Raw genomic sequence first — 17216 nt, forward strand, 5'->3', positions numbered from 1 at the left:
GACTTTAGAAGCCACAGATGCTAGTTATGTAAGATTTGACAGATATTTCGCATCTAGGCTGAGATTTCTTTTGAGAGGAGATAGCCCTAGAATCCCTCAAACATTGTTAGAATTGGTCAGACCCAAAGACCATGCAAAAGGATTACTGGTAAGTCATAATTGGGGGGACATCATTCCCTATAATGTTCCAATAGTAATAAGAGTATATGGCTTCCTGGGAAAGTCTCATGTGCTACCATTTCATGTGCCCTTGAAGAGAGGGATAGCTGAACTCCTATGGTAGATAGGCACTATGGATGACAGGGAGTTGTCTAAGAAGGGCACATTTTTTCCAATTTTTACTATAGTACATGATTTTGTTTTTGTCAGAAAAGGATGGAAGCACCTTAATTTATTTTTGGACAGATATAACATGGCAGAGTCTCATGCCAGATTGATTGATCTTGAAGGGTTCTATGACCTCTTAAAGGAGAGGGTGAGAGATTCTCGTATGGTACATCAAGTATACTATCCAGAAGACATAATAAGAAATATTTTCACATTATAGGAACAAGAAGTGAGGAAAGAGAAATGGATAGTTTTCAGTAAGACCTTAGAATTCATTAATGTTTTTGACCCCCAGTATGACCCATTGAAAGATAATAAATACTGGGGGGCTAAAATACAAGAATTAATGAATAATTTTGCTATAATAATTCAAACCATGAATGAAAACAAAGCTATGTATGTTGAGATGCATCTAGACAAGGCTGCAGAAGTACAAAGAAGAATAAGTAGTAGAAATGTGGTAGCTCCTGGCCAATATACATTGCAAAAAAGGATAGGTTATGTTATGATTCAAAATGTGCAAAAGATACCCCCCCATCAGAAGCCAAGGTCAAGAAGTCCATCTGCAGCCAGCTCTCCAAAAAGGAAAAAAATAGAGCAGGGGTCTTTTTCTTCTCAAAAGGAACAATACTCCCCAAGCCAATCCTGAATCTAGATAGATGATGAAGCATCTCTAAGGGAACAACTTAGACAAATGGGTGGATAAGGGGATGTGATTATCAGGGTAAATAGAGAACCAAGGGTTAATCACATTTTAGGGGAAGAAATTGACAAAGATGCCACTTGCTTCTTGGATACTGGAGTTAAATGCTTTTAGTGCTAAATTGATTATTCAAGAGGTTGAGAATTTACCTGCTATAATAGAACATGAAGTCGAATGTTGCATGAATTCACCAACATTATGGACAATGTTCTTTGATGGGGCTAGTTCTAAAGAGGGTGCAGGGGCAAGTGTAGTTTTTGTCTCCCTTGATAAAAATACTTTTAGATATTCATTCACTTTGAAGTTTTCTTGCACAAACAATATTGCAGAATATGAGGCATTGTTGCTAGGGTTGAAGGTTGTTGCACATCACAGGATTAAGAAGTTACATGTCATAGGGGATTCTGAACTAGTTATCTCTAAGATAAAAGGAACCTATTTATCTAAGAATAGGAGATTAAAGCAGTATAGAAATGTAGTTTGGGATCAGATAGAATCTTTTGATGCATTTGGTATCTCATGGAGAGATAGGACTCAAAATAAGATGGCTGATTTGTTAGCAAATGTAGCAATCAATCCTAAGGAGATATCATTTGTAGGGATATCTCAAATTGAGGTACAAAATAGGCCTTCCATACCTGATAACATTGAAAATTAGCAAGTCTTTGAAGATGACAAAGACATTACAAATTTTTTGTTAAATGAAGACAAGTACCATGATCAAGAAATGGATTGTAGTGATCTAGTTGAAACCATAGATGGTAAGGAAACCATTTTTGACTAGGAGATTATACAATTAAAAACCAATAAGGTACCAAAGGGGTTAGTAGTTCTAGAGAGCATTTTTGATAACCAGGATAGAGTAAAACTAGGAGTTAAGGACCCTAAGCCTCAGGAATTAGAAGAGATAAACCTTGGAACTGATGAAACCCCCAAAAAGGTTTATATTGGACAAAATCTGCCTACTAAAATTAGAAAAAAATTGATTGACTTGCTTAGAAAGTATAGACATGTTTTTGCATGGGCATATGATGACCTTAAGGCTTATAGGGAAGATTTGTTCCAGCATGTCATACCCTTAAAAGATAATGTAAAACCTTTCAGACTGAAATAGAGACTAGTAAACCCTACCCTAGCTCCCAAAATGCAAGAAGAGTTGATGAAACTAAGGGATGGGGGGATAATCAAACCAATTAGGCATTCCACCTAGGTTTCAAATTTGGTACCTATCAAAAAGAAGAATGGAGATATAAGATTGGGCGTGGATTTTAGGAAATTAAACATTGCATCTTTGAAAGACAATTATGGATTACCCAATATGAAAGTCATGTTGTAGCAAGTGGCTAGCTCTAAGTTAATGTCAATGATGGATGGTTTCTCTGGATATAATCAAGTTCTAGTAAAGGAAAGTGAATAGTTTAAGACAACCTTCACAACCCCATGGGGAACATATGTATATGTAAGGATGCCATTTAGCCTAATTAATGTAGGAGCTACTTTCCAAAGAGCTATGGATGTGGCATTCCATGATTATATTGAAAAATTTATGGTGATCTACCAGGATGATCTAAAAACATATTCTAAGAAGGCTGAGGATCACTGCAGACACTTGGAGAAAATCTTTATCAAAGCTCTAGAATATGAAGTATCCTCAAACCCAAAGAAATGCACATTTGGAGTGACAGAAGAAAAATTACTAGGACATATAGTGTCTAAAGATGGGGTGAAAATAAACCCTGAGAAAGTAGCAGCTATTGACAAAGTCCCCAAGCCAAAAAATGTAAAAGGAATTCAGTCTTTCTTTCGCCAAGTCAACTTCCTTAGAAGGTTTGTTACCAATTTTTCTGAGATAAGTAGACCTATCTCAAAGATGCTCAAGAAAGGAGCCACTATAGATTGGAATGGTGAGCCTTCACAAGCATTCCAGGATATTAAAACTACAATTAAAAATGCTCTAGTATTGAGAACTCCAGATTACACAAAGTCTATGCATATCTTTTCTTTTGCATCTTTTCACATTGTGGCTATAGTTTTATTACAGAAAAATCAAGAAGGATATGAGCAACCCATTGCCTTTTTCAGTAAGTCACTGTAGCCTACTAAATTAAAATATGAGATAAATGAAAAATAGGCATATGCTTTAGTAAAGGCTATAAAAGCTTTTAGATGTTACCTAGTAGGTGGGTACTATTATTTCCTTTGTACCTAGTGCTGCAGTCAAGGATATATTTTCTCAATAGGAAGTATCAAGCAGGAGGTGTAGATGGATCAATAGGATCTAGGAATTCAATATTGAGATACAGATAACTAAGTTGGTAAGAGGTCAAGGTTTGGCTAAACTCATGGCTGAATCCAATCTGGAGGCTAATTAGATAAATCTGGTAAGTGATGATCTCAGATCTGACTTATGTGACATGGATCAGTGTGATTGGTACACCAATGTTATTTATTACCTACAACACATGGAAGCTCCTCCACATTTGCCTAAAAATGAAAAGAGGAGTACTAAATTGAGAGCCATCAGGTATATAATTATCCAAAGAAATCTATGGGGGAGAAATTTTGAGGAAGTTTTGTTGAAATGTGTTGATCAAGAAAAGGCAAAATAGGTCTTGAAGGAAATGCATGTTGGAGTGTGTGGGGGACACCATATGGCCAAAACTACTGCACATAAAGTAATGAGGGCTGGATTTTGGTGGCCTTCCCTTTTCAAGGATGCTCAAGTTATGATTAGGAAATTTGACCCTTGTTAGAGTTTTGCTAGAAAACTAAAGTTCTTAGGCCTTACTCCATTGCTTCCTGTAGAGGTTCAAGCACCCTTTCAATACTGGGGTATGGATTTCATAGGAGAGGTTTTTCCCAAGTCTAGCACAGGCTATTCTTGGATTCTAGTGGCTACTGAATATTTTACAAAATGGGTAGAGGCTATTCCCACAAGAAGTGCAACAAGTAAAGTTGTCAATAATTTCCTTCTAAATAATATTTCTCCAGATTTGGCTGCCCTCAGAGAATTGTAACAGATAATGCAATGTGCTTCAAGTCTGAGGAGTTCATTAAATTTTGTGATAAATATGGAATAACAAGGTCATCATCTTCTCCTTATTATCCACAAGGAAATGGACAAGCTGAATCCACAAATAAGAGCTTGTTGAAGGTTATTAAGAGAACTTTGTATGATAACAAAAAGGCATGGGATTCCAAGTTACAGTTAGCAATATGGGCTAATAGGGTAACTATGAAGAAAGCCATTGGTGTAGCTCCATTTGATATGGTGTATGGAATTCAAGCACGAATGCCTTAGAACAACTTGATGGGACTCTACAATTACATTCAGTTGTATGATGAAGATAATACAGATGAAATGCAAGAAAGGATGGATGACTTGGTAGGACTAATAGAAACCAGAAGAGAAGCATCTCTTAAGCACTAAAAGTTGCAATTGCAAGTTAAGACACTCTATGATAGAAGGACAGTAAGCAGAAAGTTTGAAAATGGAGATCTAGTCTTAATGTGGAATGCCAAAATTGAGGATAAGAGACAACATGGCAAATTTGATCCTATCTGGTTAGGCCCATATCTAATTGAAAATACTTGGGGTGAGGATTCTTATATGCTCAAAGATTTATTGGACAATATTCTTGAGCTACCAGTTCATGGACAGTTCTTGAAGAGGTATTTTTCTTGAAAGATACTTTTTTTCTCCATGAACAGTAGTTTTAGGGTTTCTTGGTGTTTTGTACATTCTGTATATTCTGTAAATCTTTGTAAATATCCTTGTGTAGTTTGGTTTCTTGTTTTTGTGTGTTTCTTAGTGTTCTTTGAGGAAGTTGTCATTCTTTACCAAATATGCGGTCTGCTCTCTTGGAGATTTTGAATTCTTGCATAGACTCAGGTAGTCTATCATCCCTAGATAGAGCCATTGTTGGTCTGATTTTTCACTATGTAGAGATTAAGGGAAAATTTTGTGAAAAATCATTTAAGTCTTTAAAAATTGAAAATTAGGGTTTTGTTCCTTGTGTTTTTCAAATCATTAGATTGCCCTAGTTTTAGAAAACCCTCAAAATATTTTCAGAAAAATGCTTTCAATGATATATTTTTTCCCTAAGGGAGGGCTTGCATAAGCATGAGGTCATTATAATTTTGTTTAATCTTACGTGACTGTGCTTAGCCTAAAAATTGCTTAATCATTCTGTTAGCAAATACCTCTGATGATGCAAAGTCTTTTTAATCGTTGATCCTATTCAGATCAATGAATATCGCATGCCCGTAATTTCAAGATGCAAGGTATTTAAATAATGCGGGCATGCGACTTGGTGACATATAGCCTTTATATTCTTAAATTCTAGTGAATCATAAATTGTTAGGAACTTTTGCAGGTTTGTCAGTACATTTGCACACGTTCTGATTTTCCCATGATATTATTAATGGATTCACCAGCAAAAATATGCTTTTTATCACCAAGAAGCTTCAACCATTGATTTCATTTGAATCAAGGACCAGCGCTTTCCTGCAATTAGGAGATGCTCGTCAGATAAATAATGTGGGGAAGTGAAAGTTGGACAAGTGGAACTGTCTGATGAGATGGGCCCACTATTCTCAAAAAATAATGGTGAGATGTCCTTCGTGGTGTGTGTTAGATGAGTTTGAACAGGTGGAGGAACATCATTCATCACTTTAGCCAATATGGTACTCAAATTGCCTGATTTTATAACCATTGATCTACCAGAGATCAAAGGCCATCACATGCCTGCAATTTGAAACTACACAGGAAATAAATAATGTGGGCAAGCAGATTTTTGACATGTGGCAAGGTGGGGTCAGGTATTTATAATGTAGTGTGGCACATTGTAAATGATTGATGATGTGTACTGCTAGATGTGCCACTGAAGAAGTTTGGCTGCTGAATGGAAATGAAGTCTTATTAGCCGTATATCTTTCAAAGATCTACAGTTAGTGCAATCCTACATTATGAAGTTGCAAGTCAGATAAGAAAAGTGAGCATGCACCTTTGCGATGCATGTCACAGTGGGGCCAGATTATGGAAAAATGTAGAAGTCACGCCATGTGGTTTTCCACTTGTGATTAGCTAGAGTTACTTATGATGTGGGTTCGAAAGGTGTCATAAATAAATACAATAGTTAGAACACGTGGGTTAAAAGAAATCATGTCATTGGCCCAAGTGGATGATGCAAGCATAGAATGAAGAGTTATTTTTGATCGTTGATCCTTGTCCTAATCAACAAAAGGCGCTTCCCCGCATTTTGAATTTGATTGAAGTTTAAATAAAGCGAGAATGCACCCTGCAAACACATGTCCATGGTGACATCTAAAGTTTTGCTTAGATGCCCTGTAGGGTAGAATCAATATCACCGTTGATCTTTCAAAGATTGATGACTAGCGCAAGCCCACAATTTGAAAGTGCTCATTAGATAAGGAATGCAAGAATGCACCAGCATGGCACATGGACCGAATGATGCCAAGTACTTGCTCCCTCAGAAGAAGATATGAGATGTACTGGTGTGGAATGTTGTCAAACGGCATGAGCTCATATGGTAGTTTCTTATTGGTCAGTACAACTAAATAGTTTTTATTAAAAAGTAGATTAGTTTGATCATCGATCTTGTCTTGACCAATGAATGACACTTCCCCACAATTCTAAGATGCAAGGAATTTAAATAATGTAGGGAAGCAAAATTGTGACACGTAGCATTGTTTTAAAAGCTATAAAGCTTGTTGTTTTTTTAAAATTAGAACCATCTAATCTGGTGAAAATCTACAGATGGGATTCAAACTTGGGTGCAAATTGGAGGTAACAGTTATTAAGAGTAAATATGATTTAGACCTTATGTGTGCAATTTTAATGTATGAAAAGAGCCCATGATTTCACCATTAATGAACCACCAAAGTGCAGAAAGAACATCAAGGCATACAAAAAATTTAGAGCCAGGGCACAAAAATTCTTGGTTAACACTCTAGTAAAATTGTAGAAGATATCACATAGTGCAAAAGTGTGAATTCTAGCAAGTAAGTACTCTATAACTTTGTAAGAAAATTTAAATTATCTACTATTGTGAAATTCCTAGGGTTTATTCAAAATGCCTCCTTGAAAAGAGTTTACCGGGCAAACAGATTATTCTAAATGTTCTATGCATGATGACTTCCTTAAACAATTCCCCTTATCAGTGAATGAAATAACTAAGGGGAGGGAACTCATTCTGAAACATCCCAGAGTAGTTGTAGTAGAAGGCTTTTATGACAAAGCTAATTGGGTAAGAGATGCCCAGGTTTCCATGGGGGGTCTGGATTTGTTTAAGAAATGGTTTTTAGAGCGAAATCTGGACACTCCTATGAGAAATGTTTGGGAGTTTGATATTGGTAAATTAACAGTCCCCATAGTTTTCTTTGATAGTCATTTATTGATGGACCTGGCAAAGAACTATGATCCTATTACGGGATGGGTGAAAAATCATTCTAGAGTCAATCTTTTTAGGGTTTTCCTTGAGCTATTTAGTGAAGTTTTCAACCTTAACCCTAACCACACTATGCATGAAATCATTGATATGGATGATTTACAAGCCAGATATGATGCACAAAGAACATACTTATCGACAAGACCATTGCAGGAGCATGTTGCTAGAGTTGGAACTTTGTCTATGATTACTGCTAGCACATCCGAGCCATTATTGAAAAGACATTTTAACCCCAGGGCTCAGAAATTGTATACTTCTCTTTGTAAAATCCTTGGGATGGATGAAGCTAAGGAGATCCCAGGCTCAATTGTTCTCATAATAGCCCAAACTATTCAATTTTAAATGAGTACCATTCTGGACTTTGCCGCTTTTCTAACAAAAGAGATTCATAATGGTTTGGTTGGAATAGCAAGGGGAAAAGTGAACAAACCATTCTGTTGGTATTCATTTCTGATGCATGTGTGCTTGTATAAGGGATACACCTTCTTCTCCAAAGGTATGGAGTTGGAAACAACCAAGGATGGAGAGAGGAATCTAGTGCAGTTGTGGAGTGTGAATATGACTTTAGAAGCCACAGATGCTAGTTATGCAAGATTTGACAGATATTTTGCATCTAGGCTGAGATTGCTTTTGAGAGGAGATAGCCCTAGAATCCCTCAAACATTGTTAGAATTGGTTAAACCCAAAGACCACACAAAAGGATTACTAGTAAATCATAATTGGGGGGACATCATTCCCTATAATGTTTCAATAGTAATAAGAGTATATGGCTTCCTTGGAAAGCCTCATGTGCTACCATTTCATATGCCCTTGAAGATAGGGATAGTTAAACTCCTCTGGCAGATAGGCACTATAGATGAGAGGGAGTTGTCTAAGAAGGGCACATTTTTTCCAATTGTTACTATAGTACATGATTTTTTTTTTGTCAAAAAAGGGTGGAAGCGCCTTAATTTATTTTTGGATAGATATAACATGGCAGAGTCTCATGCTAGATTCACTGATCCTGAAGGGTTCTATGACCTCTTAAAGGAGAGGGTGAGAGCTTCTCATATGGTACATCAAGTATACTATCGAGAAGACATAATAAAAAATATTTTCACATTGCAAGAACAAGAGGTGAGGAAAGAGAAATGGATAGTTTTCAGTAAGACCTTAGAATTCATTAATGTTTTTGACCCCCAGTATGACCCATTGAAAGATAAGAAATACTGGGGGGCTAAAATACAAGCATTAATGAATATTTTTGCTATAATAATTCAAACCATGAATGAAAAGAAAGCTATGTATGTTGAGACACATCTAGATAAGGCTGCAAAAGTACAAAGAGGAATAAGTAGTAGAAATGTAGTAGCTCCTAGCCAATATACATTGCAAAAAAGGACAGGTTATGTCATGATTCAAAATGTGCAAAAGATACCCCCTCATCAGAAGGCAATGTCAAGAAGTCCATCTATAGCTAGCTCTCCAAAAAGGAAAAAATTAGAGTAGGGGTCTTTTTCTTCTCAAAAGGAACAATACTCCCCAAGCTAGTCCCCAATCCAGATAGATGATGAAGCATCTCTAAGGGAACAACTTAGACAAATGGGTGGAGAAGGGGATGTGATTGCCATTTCTACAGACCTGGATGTTGGAGAGCCATCAGAACCTCCTACACCTTCCTTGGACCTAACCATTGTTGATTACCAAGGTAAGGAAATTGACCCAATAGTTGCCTGGGGTTCTGAGAGATTTATTAATGATGAAAATTTTGTAAGATCTAGGGCTTTTGCTCAATTTTTGTGGAGATTAAATATGGGAAATTTTGAGAAAGCCTGTGAGAAAATCAAGGCTAAGAAACCAGATAAACCTAATCCAGTTATTAAGGAAGAGGTGAAATCAAAATTTTTGAATGATTTTGCCCAGTTTACTCCTGAAGCTAGGAGGCAAATAGTTAGATAGTCAGGAGTCCTCCTTTTGTCGGAATGGGATATAGAAAATGCTATTGTTTTTTTTTTAGTAAGTAAATAGAAGGATGTTCAACTAACAACTGCTAAAGAAATATTACATGCTCATAGAGGAGTCAAATTTAGTGATGACCACCAAGCTCTTGTCATATGGTCCATGGAAAAGAGTTAAAATACCAAGATGCATGAGATTCCCACTGCAAAGCATACTGGTACATTGATAGTATACAAGGCTAGTGAGGTAAGTAGTAAGAAAATAATGGGAATGGCCTCAAAAATGCTAAAATTTGGTGGTATTGCATCTGGCTAGGAAGAAGATAGATTTACCCAACTCAATGCTAGGTTTGAAGAAGTTTTGAAAGCATATGAGGAAAGGGGTATGTAGATACAGTCACTAGAAAACAAAGTATCTCAAATGGAGAAGGTACTAGGGAAAATAAAAATGGGAGAGACTAGAAAACCCAGGATTGCATACCCCCCAAGGCCACCTATTGAACCCTTCAAGTCTACTCCAATTATTGAGATGCCTGATACTCCTGAGAGACCTCAGTTCTATACTACAGATGATTTTGAAGAGGAGAAAAATAAGTTGTATGCAATGCATGTAGAGCTTAACAATCAGCATGAAGAAAAATTAAGGCACGATATTATGTATCTAGTAGACAGGATAGAGTGGCCCACATTCTTTGATCAATTATCAAAGATTTCAAAAATTAGGGATGAATTAAAGCAAAATGAAGCTATATTCAGACCCATTGTACACAAGTGGATAGAGAGAAGCTCAGATATCACTGCTATGTGTATATCTGTTATTCATCTAACATATCATCAGATAGAGGGAATTTTTGACTTAGTAAATAAGTTGCAAGATTTTGATGATAAACAAGATTCTTTCTATAGAAGATTAACCAATTGCCTTTCCAAGTATTTTGTAGAAAAAATTGATTTATTCCCTTGTGCTCTAAAGTTAGTTGATAAAATAAAAGAAAAGGAAGAATGGAAGAGGGAGCTAGATGAAGCTTTTTGTGAGAGAATAAATAGGATTATAAATGAAGTGGGCCATCTGTTGTGGGTAGTAACAAATGAGGAGTTAGTTAAAGTGCAGATATTTTATAACTCCATTCGAAAAGAATTGGTTAATATGGAGGCAATTTCAAATTCCTTGATAACTGTACAAAGAGAAGTTCTGAGTTTTGATTGGCTAGATGATATTTTTTATAATAAGTGGAAGGACAAATTCATGTCTACAGAGCATATTTCAGAAGATGATGAGGTAGAAGATCATGCAAATGTAACTGTTACTTTAATAGTTGATGATAAAGACAGAGAAAATCTCCAAGTTAAAGTAAACTTGCAGATAACTGAAGGAGACACATCACTTTCAAGCCTCATGGTCACTTATTCTGAGGAATCAGATGGATAAAAGAATACAATTATTATGTTATGCCAATTCCAGAGGATGTAACAGAAAGGGCCCACAAAAGGAATGTTTGATGTAAAACTTTTTCTATTACTCACATTTTTGTCATCTTATGATAAGTGTATGTAAATGTTTCTTATGCCTGTCACTTTCTCTTAGCCTGAATCTTGTTGCATCTCACACTATTTAAGTGAGATTCCAAGGCTAGAGAAGGGTCCAAATTCTATTTTTCTAAGTGATATGCTTAGTCTATTTTTGATCCATTGTATTGAATAAAAGTTGGTGGTGTATTTTCTCTATCAGATCTTGAGAATACATGAATACAAAATTATATGTGTTTCTTTCTGAAGGTCATTCTGAGTCTATTATAAATTGTATATAATTTTCAAGGAAAATGAATAAAATTTTTGAACTATCCCCATATTAGTTCTTTTTTGAACTTTGTCTCCTTTTGATTACTTGGTTATCTTGATGTTTTATAGGTAAAGGCCTATGCAATTAAATGCAATCCAATTAGGTTGTATATCTATTTATCACTATTTTTTATTCAATGGATTAAGTAAAAGCTTTGATGAATATGATAAGGTTGCTATAGTAGTGGAAAGGGTTTTCAATGATAAATTCTGATAAGAATTGGTGATAAAAATTTTTGTAAGGCAACAAATTAGATCTAAAAAATTTTAGTAGACTCTATGCCCCAATGAATTAGGCACTCATCAAATTTGATCTAGTTGAAAGAGGAATATGTCACAACTGGTTGTCAAAATGCAGCATCAAATCAAATTTTACTTTTATTCCCTATAGATCTTCAAAGTTGGCCAGTACTTGTCTACATAGAATGTTTTAGCTTTAGTTAGCCACTATTGTTGAGAACATCTGTAGATCTATAGAAGACTTTTTGGCCATATCTGTTATATGGGATGTGTTTATCAAGTTATCAAGAATTGTGTATGTGTTTGAGGATTTGAGATGAGAATCAGAATGAAACTAAAAATAATCCTCATACAATTTTCCCAATCTCGAATCATCCCTGTGTATACCCACCCTAGTTTTGTAGAGCTAGAAGAGTAGAAAACCACCCTTGGTTTTGTTGAAGTTGGGCCCAAATGCTGTGCACATGTAATTGTTAACAAGAATTGGCTAGTCTTTAGATTGTATGAGTACTATCATTTTGGTATTAAGCATTTTGTTGCTTAATAGTTTTAGCTCATTTTAAAACACCAACACTACCTTTGTCAAAATATCTACTAGATTTTCATTTGGGTGAACCCACAATAGTGGGTTACACGTTTTTGCCTAAATTAACACTGAACTATGAATTTTCAAGAAAACTTTCACTTTCAGATGCAAATTGCCAATTAAGGGTTAGGAATTTGAAGATTAAGTAAATTAGAGTCTTTTAGGATTTTCTATGTAGAATCTAAATATATATTTTTTGAAAAAAATTGACTTGATTTTATTGAATTATTTTTTCTCCCATGAAAACTGGTATGTTATCAAAGCCTGATTTTTAAAAAGTGACATTGTTTTTGACACACATAACTTTTTTTTTTCTACAATAGATATCAATGTGATTCTTTCAAATTTAGTTTGTTAACATCCATACCAAAATGATAGAGGTGATCTAATGTTTTTATCCTTAGTATTTCATATTTTATTAGCATTTAAAGTTGACCTAACATGAATCTGGACATACATGGCTTTTGACACATGTAACTTATTATATATTTACCTGATTAAAAATTTTCTTTTTTTGATTGATAGAGGACTCGAATATGAAGACCGTAGTTATTTTTCAAATTTTTTTTCTCTTAGTCACTATTTTTCCATGAGTGTTCAGTATAGAGATTTATTTTTTATAACAAACCTCCATTCAATTCATGTACAAAAATGTATACCTAAAAAATTCAAAATGTAGCAAATCCATAGTCATTAGAAAGCTCATTTAGAGTACTTCTATCATGACAAATGACATGATTTTAGTGCTCCATCTAGACCTAGTAATTGAGCCTGGAAGCCATGAAAACAATTGAAACTATTATAGAATTTGCAAAATACATCTAGTTTTCTAGTTTCGATAGAAACTAAATTTCTATTGAAAGTTTTTAGATAGTTTTGATAGAAACTATTAATATTTAGTTTTGATCGAAACTATTTAGGATGGATTTTTTTTCCTTAAATAGTTTCGATCCAAACTAGGTTACAAATTAGTTTCGATAGAAACTATATGAGTACTTTCTATCAAAAGTTTTTGGGCTAAAAAATTGTCTTTCACGATTTTGGAGGAATTTCTTCCTCCAAAAAAGTGTAACCCACTATTGTGGGTTTACCCATTTGTATGTATCTTCTCCAACTTTAACTGTCCATCCTCCAAAATTGACTGAATGAAATGGTAGCGTAACTGTATGTGTTTGGTCTTTGAATGCAAAGCTAAATTCTTTGCAAGATGAATGACACTCTAACTATATATGAACAAATAATTATCCTTCTACGGATGTCCCAATTCTTATAAGAAGAACTAAAGCCATATCATCTTCTTGGCTACCTCTATAGCAGAAACATACCCTACCTCTATAGTGGATGGAGTATTAATCTTTTGTAACCTAGAAACCTAGCTCACGGCTACCCCACCAACACTAAAGACATAACCTACAATACTTCACCTAGTATCAATATCCCCTACCAAATTTGAGTCATCATAGCTCTATAAATCAGTAGTAGAGCTCCCAAAGTGTAAAAACTTATTGGATGTTCCTCTCAAATATCTAAGAATCCATTTGACTAAATTCCAATGCTCAATTCTTGGATGACTCATATACCTGCTAACAACTCCCACTACATGTGCAATATCTAGCCTTGTACATACCACAACATACATCAAGCTTCCTACAACTAAATCATAGGCTACCTTAGACATCTTATCCTCCTCTTTTGGTGTCTTGGGACACATCTCCTTAGTCAACTTCAAATGACCAAGTAAAGGTGTGTTGATAGCTTTAGCATTCTCCATAGAGAAAAGTTGCAACACCTTCTCTACATAATTAGCTTGAGATAGCATCAATGTTCTATTCTTCCTATCTTTGCAAATCTTCATACCAAGGATTTTTTTTTCTACCCCAAAATCCTTCATAGCAAATGTATGTGCTAACTAGCATTTTAGCCCCTTAATATGATCCATGTTAGACCTAGCTACAAGCATATCATCAACATATAAACATAAAATAATGTAGTTTTCATTATTCAACCTCTTAAAATAAATACAATGATTTGAATGACACCTGTGATATCAATGCTCATGCATAAAACTATCAAATTTTAGATACCATTGCTGAGGTTCTTGTTTCAAGCCATATAAACTTTTCTTCAATTTTCACACTAATTTCTCCTTATCTTTTACCTCAAATCCTCATGGCTAAGCCATATATATCTCTTCATCCAAATAAACATGAAGGAAAGTTGTTTTAACATCAAGATGCTCTAAATGAAAATCTTCAGTAGCCAAAATACTTAAAATAGTACAGATAGAAGTCATGTTAACAGTAGGAGAAAATATATCATCAAAATAAATGCCCTTTTTTTGTGCAAATCCTTGTACAACTAACTTGGCTTGAAATCTTTTCTTACCTCCATCCTCTTCTTTTAACCTATAAACCCATTTATTCTGTAAAGCTCTTTTACTTGTAGGAAAATTGCATAAATCCCATGTCTTATTCTTTAGTAAAGAGTCCATTTTGTCTTTCATTGTAGACTCCCACTGAATCTTAGTATCCACCTGCACAACTTCATCATAACATCCAAGTTCACTAGCATAAGTAAGTAAATTGAATATAAAGAGGGAGAGAATATTTCTGGAGGTCTAATTTCCTTGTTGACTATCTAACATTCACTGATGTGTGTGGTATTTTTTGTTGTTGTGGTTGTTGCACATCATGAGGAATGGCTAGAAAATTAGCTTTTGGAGTATCATCCAACACTACATAATCATTTTATGATTTTCAAAATCCAAAAGCCTATAACCAAATTCATTAATGCCATATCCAAAAAATACACATCTTTGACTTAGCTTCTAGCTTGGTTCTATTTTCAAAATCTATATAAGCAAAAGCTTCACAACCAAATGTCTTGAGAAAAGAATAACTCACCTTCTTACCAATCCATGCTTCCTCTGGAATACCACAACCTAAAGGAGTAGAGGGAACTCTATTAATCAAATATACAATAGTATTGATAGCCTCCACCCACATGTGTAAGGGAAACCTAGCATGCAAGCTCATGCTCCTTGTGCGCTCGATTATAGTCATGTTCATGCATTCAACAACTCCATTTTCCTGTGGAGTCCTTGGAATAGTTTTCTATCTATGAATACCATGAATGGAGCAATAATCTTCAAATTCATGACTGCAATACTCACCACCATTATCAAATTTGAGATATTTTAATTTCTTACCAGTCTCATTTTCAACCAAACATTTATATTTCTTAAAAGTTTGAAATAAATCGAATTTAACTCTAAGGAAATAAACCCATACTTTTCTAGTTGCATCATCAATAAATGTAACATAATAATGAGAGCCATAAAGGGAAGATACCCGATCTGGTCTCCATACATCTGTATGCACAAGCTATAATTTCTCCTTTTTGTTTTCTTTCCCAGTCTTCACAAAACTCACTCTCTTTAGTTTTCCATGCACACAACTTTCACAAAAATCCATATTAACACATTTTAGACCTGATAAATTTTTTTTTGAATGAAATACTTTCATACCTTTCTCACTCATGTGCCTAAGTCTGTTGTGCCACAACACTATATCGAAATTTATATCAGCTATTTGTTCTCCCTACTCAATTGTAGCAATTGTTCTTGAACATTCATTTTTCTCTAAAACAATTAAAGTAGAAGAACAATATGACCTATACAAAAATATAAGGTGCCTACTTTCACACCTTTTTCTACTACAAGGGAACCTTTTGAAAATTTCCTTTATCATTAAAAGTAACTACACAACCCTCATCACTGAGTTGCACTACTAAAATTAAATTCCTACTCAGCCTTGGATCATGTCTTACCTCATGTAGTAGCCAATGATTCCCATTCTACAACTTAATCTTAACTTTTACCTTTCCAACAATCTAACAGGGTTCATTATCCCCCAAAGAAACAAGTCCAAAATCCCCTTTGATGTAATCAATGAAACAACCTTTATGAGGTGTAGCATGAAATGAAGCACCAGAATCTAAAACCCATGAATCATCAAAACTTTCTAAAGATAGAAGCAAAGCATCCTCTTCAAATTTGTTACTGACCACATTTGCCTCCTTTTCTCCATATAATTTATCTCCTTCATTTTTCTTTAAATTCCAAAAATCTTTCTTTTTGTGCCCTGGTTTCCCATAGTACCCACATTCATTTAGTCCTCTCGACTGAGACCTCTTCCCCTTTGACTTTCTTCTTGATTTCTCACAATTTTTTGAATTACTTCCTCTCTTAATCGTTCTGCCCCTACTTTGTGCATTCAAAGCACTTTCCTATGTAGATCCACCTGAGGTTTTCCTATGAGTTTCCTCACTCAAAACAACACTAATCACATCATCATATTTTAGGGTACTAGATTTGGGAACAAAATTACTCACATCCATTACCAAGCCATTCCAACTTTCAGGAAAATAACCCAAAATCAAGAGAGCACTAATTTCTTCATCAAAATTGATACCCACAGAAGATAACTAACTAGTAATAGTATAAAACTCATTTAAATGATCTAAAGTAGAACCACCTTCTACCATTTTCATATTAAATATATGCGTCATGAGAAATATCTTGTTTGAAGTGGAGGGCTTTTCATATAGTGTCGATAGGGTTTTCATCAACTCTTCTATTGTCTTTGCTTTTGTAATATTAAATACCACTGATGGTGCCAGGAAAAATTGAATTCTTCCAAGTGCCTTTCTATCTAAAATATCTCATTCATCATTTGACATAGATCTCTTCTTATTGGCTTTGCCTTCCAACAACTTCTATAAATCCTTCTGATAAAGATAGTCTTCCATTTGCATCTTCCATAATTGGAAGTTTTGCCCATTAAACTTGTCAACCCTTAGCTTACCCTTGTATACCATTAGTCCCACTCAACCATTAGACTTCCACTCAACCCTAAGACTTTCTTGTAGGGGATAACTAAAACACAACCTGGCTCTAATACCACTTGTTAGGATTAAACCATGAACAGAAATAACAATTATATGAAAATATAACCAATATCAAGAAATAATAGATCACACAGAAAAGAACACGACACCATGATTTAACATGGTTCACCCAATCCCTGGACTATTTCCACCAAACAACAAGTTTG

The sequence above is a fragment of the Cupressus sempervirens genome, chromosome 10 (assembly GCF_028749045.1).
Source record: "Cupressus sempervirens isolate cs-2001-9-10 chromosome 10, ASM2874904v1, whole genome shotgun sequence".
Lineage (NCBI taxonomy): Eukaryota > Viridiplantae > Streptophyta > Pinopsida > Cupressales > Cupressaceae > Cupressus > Cupressus sempervirens.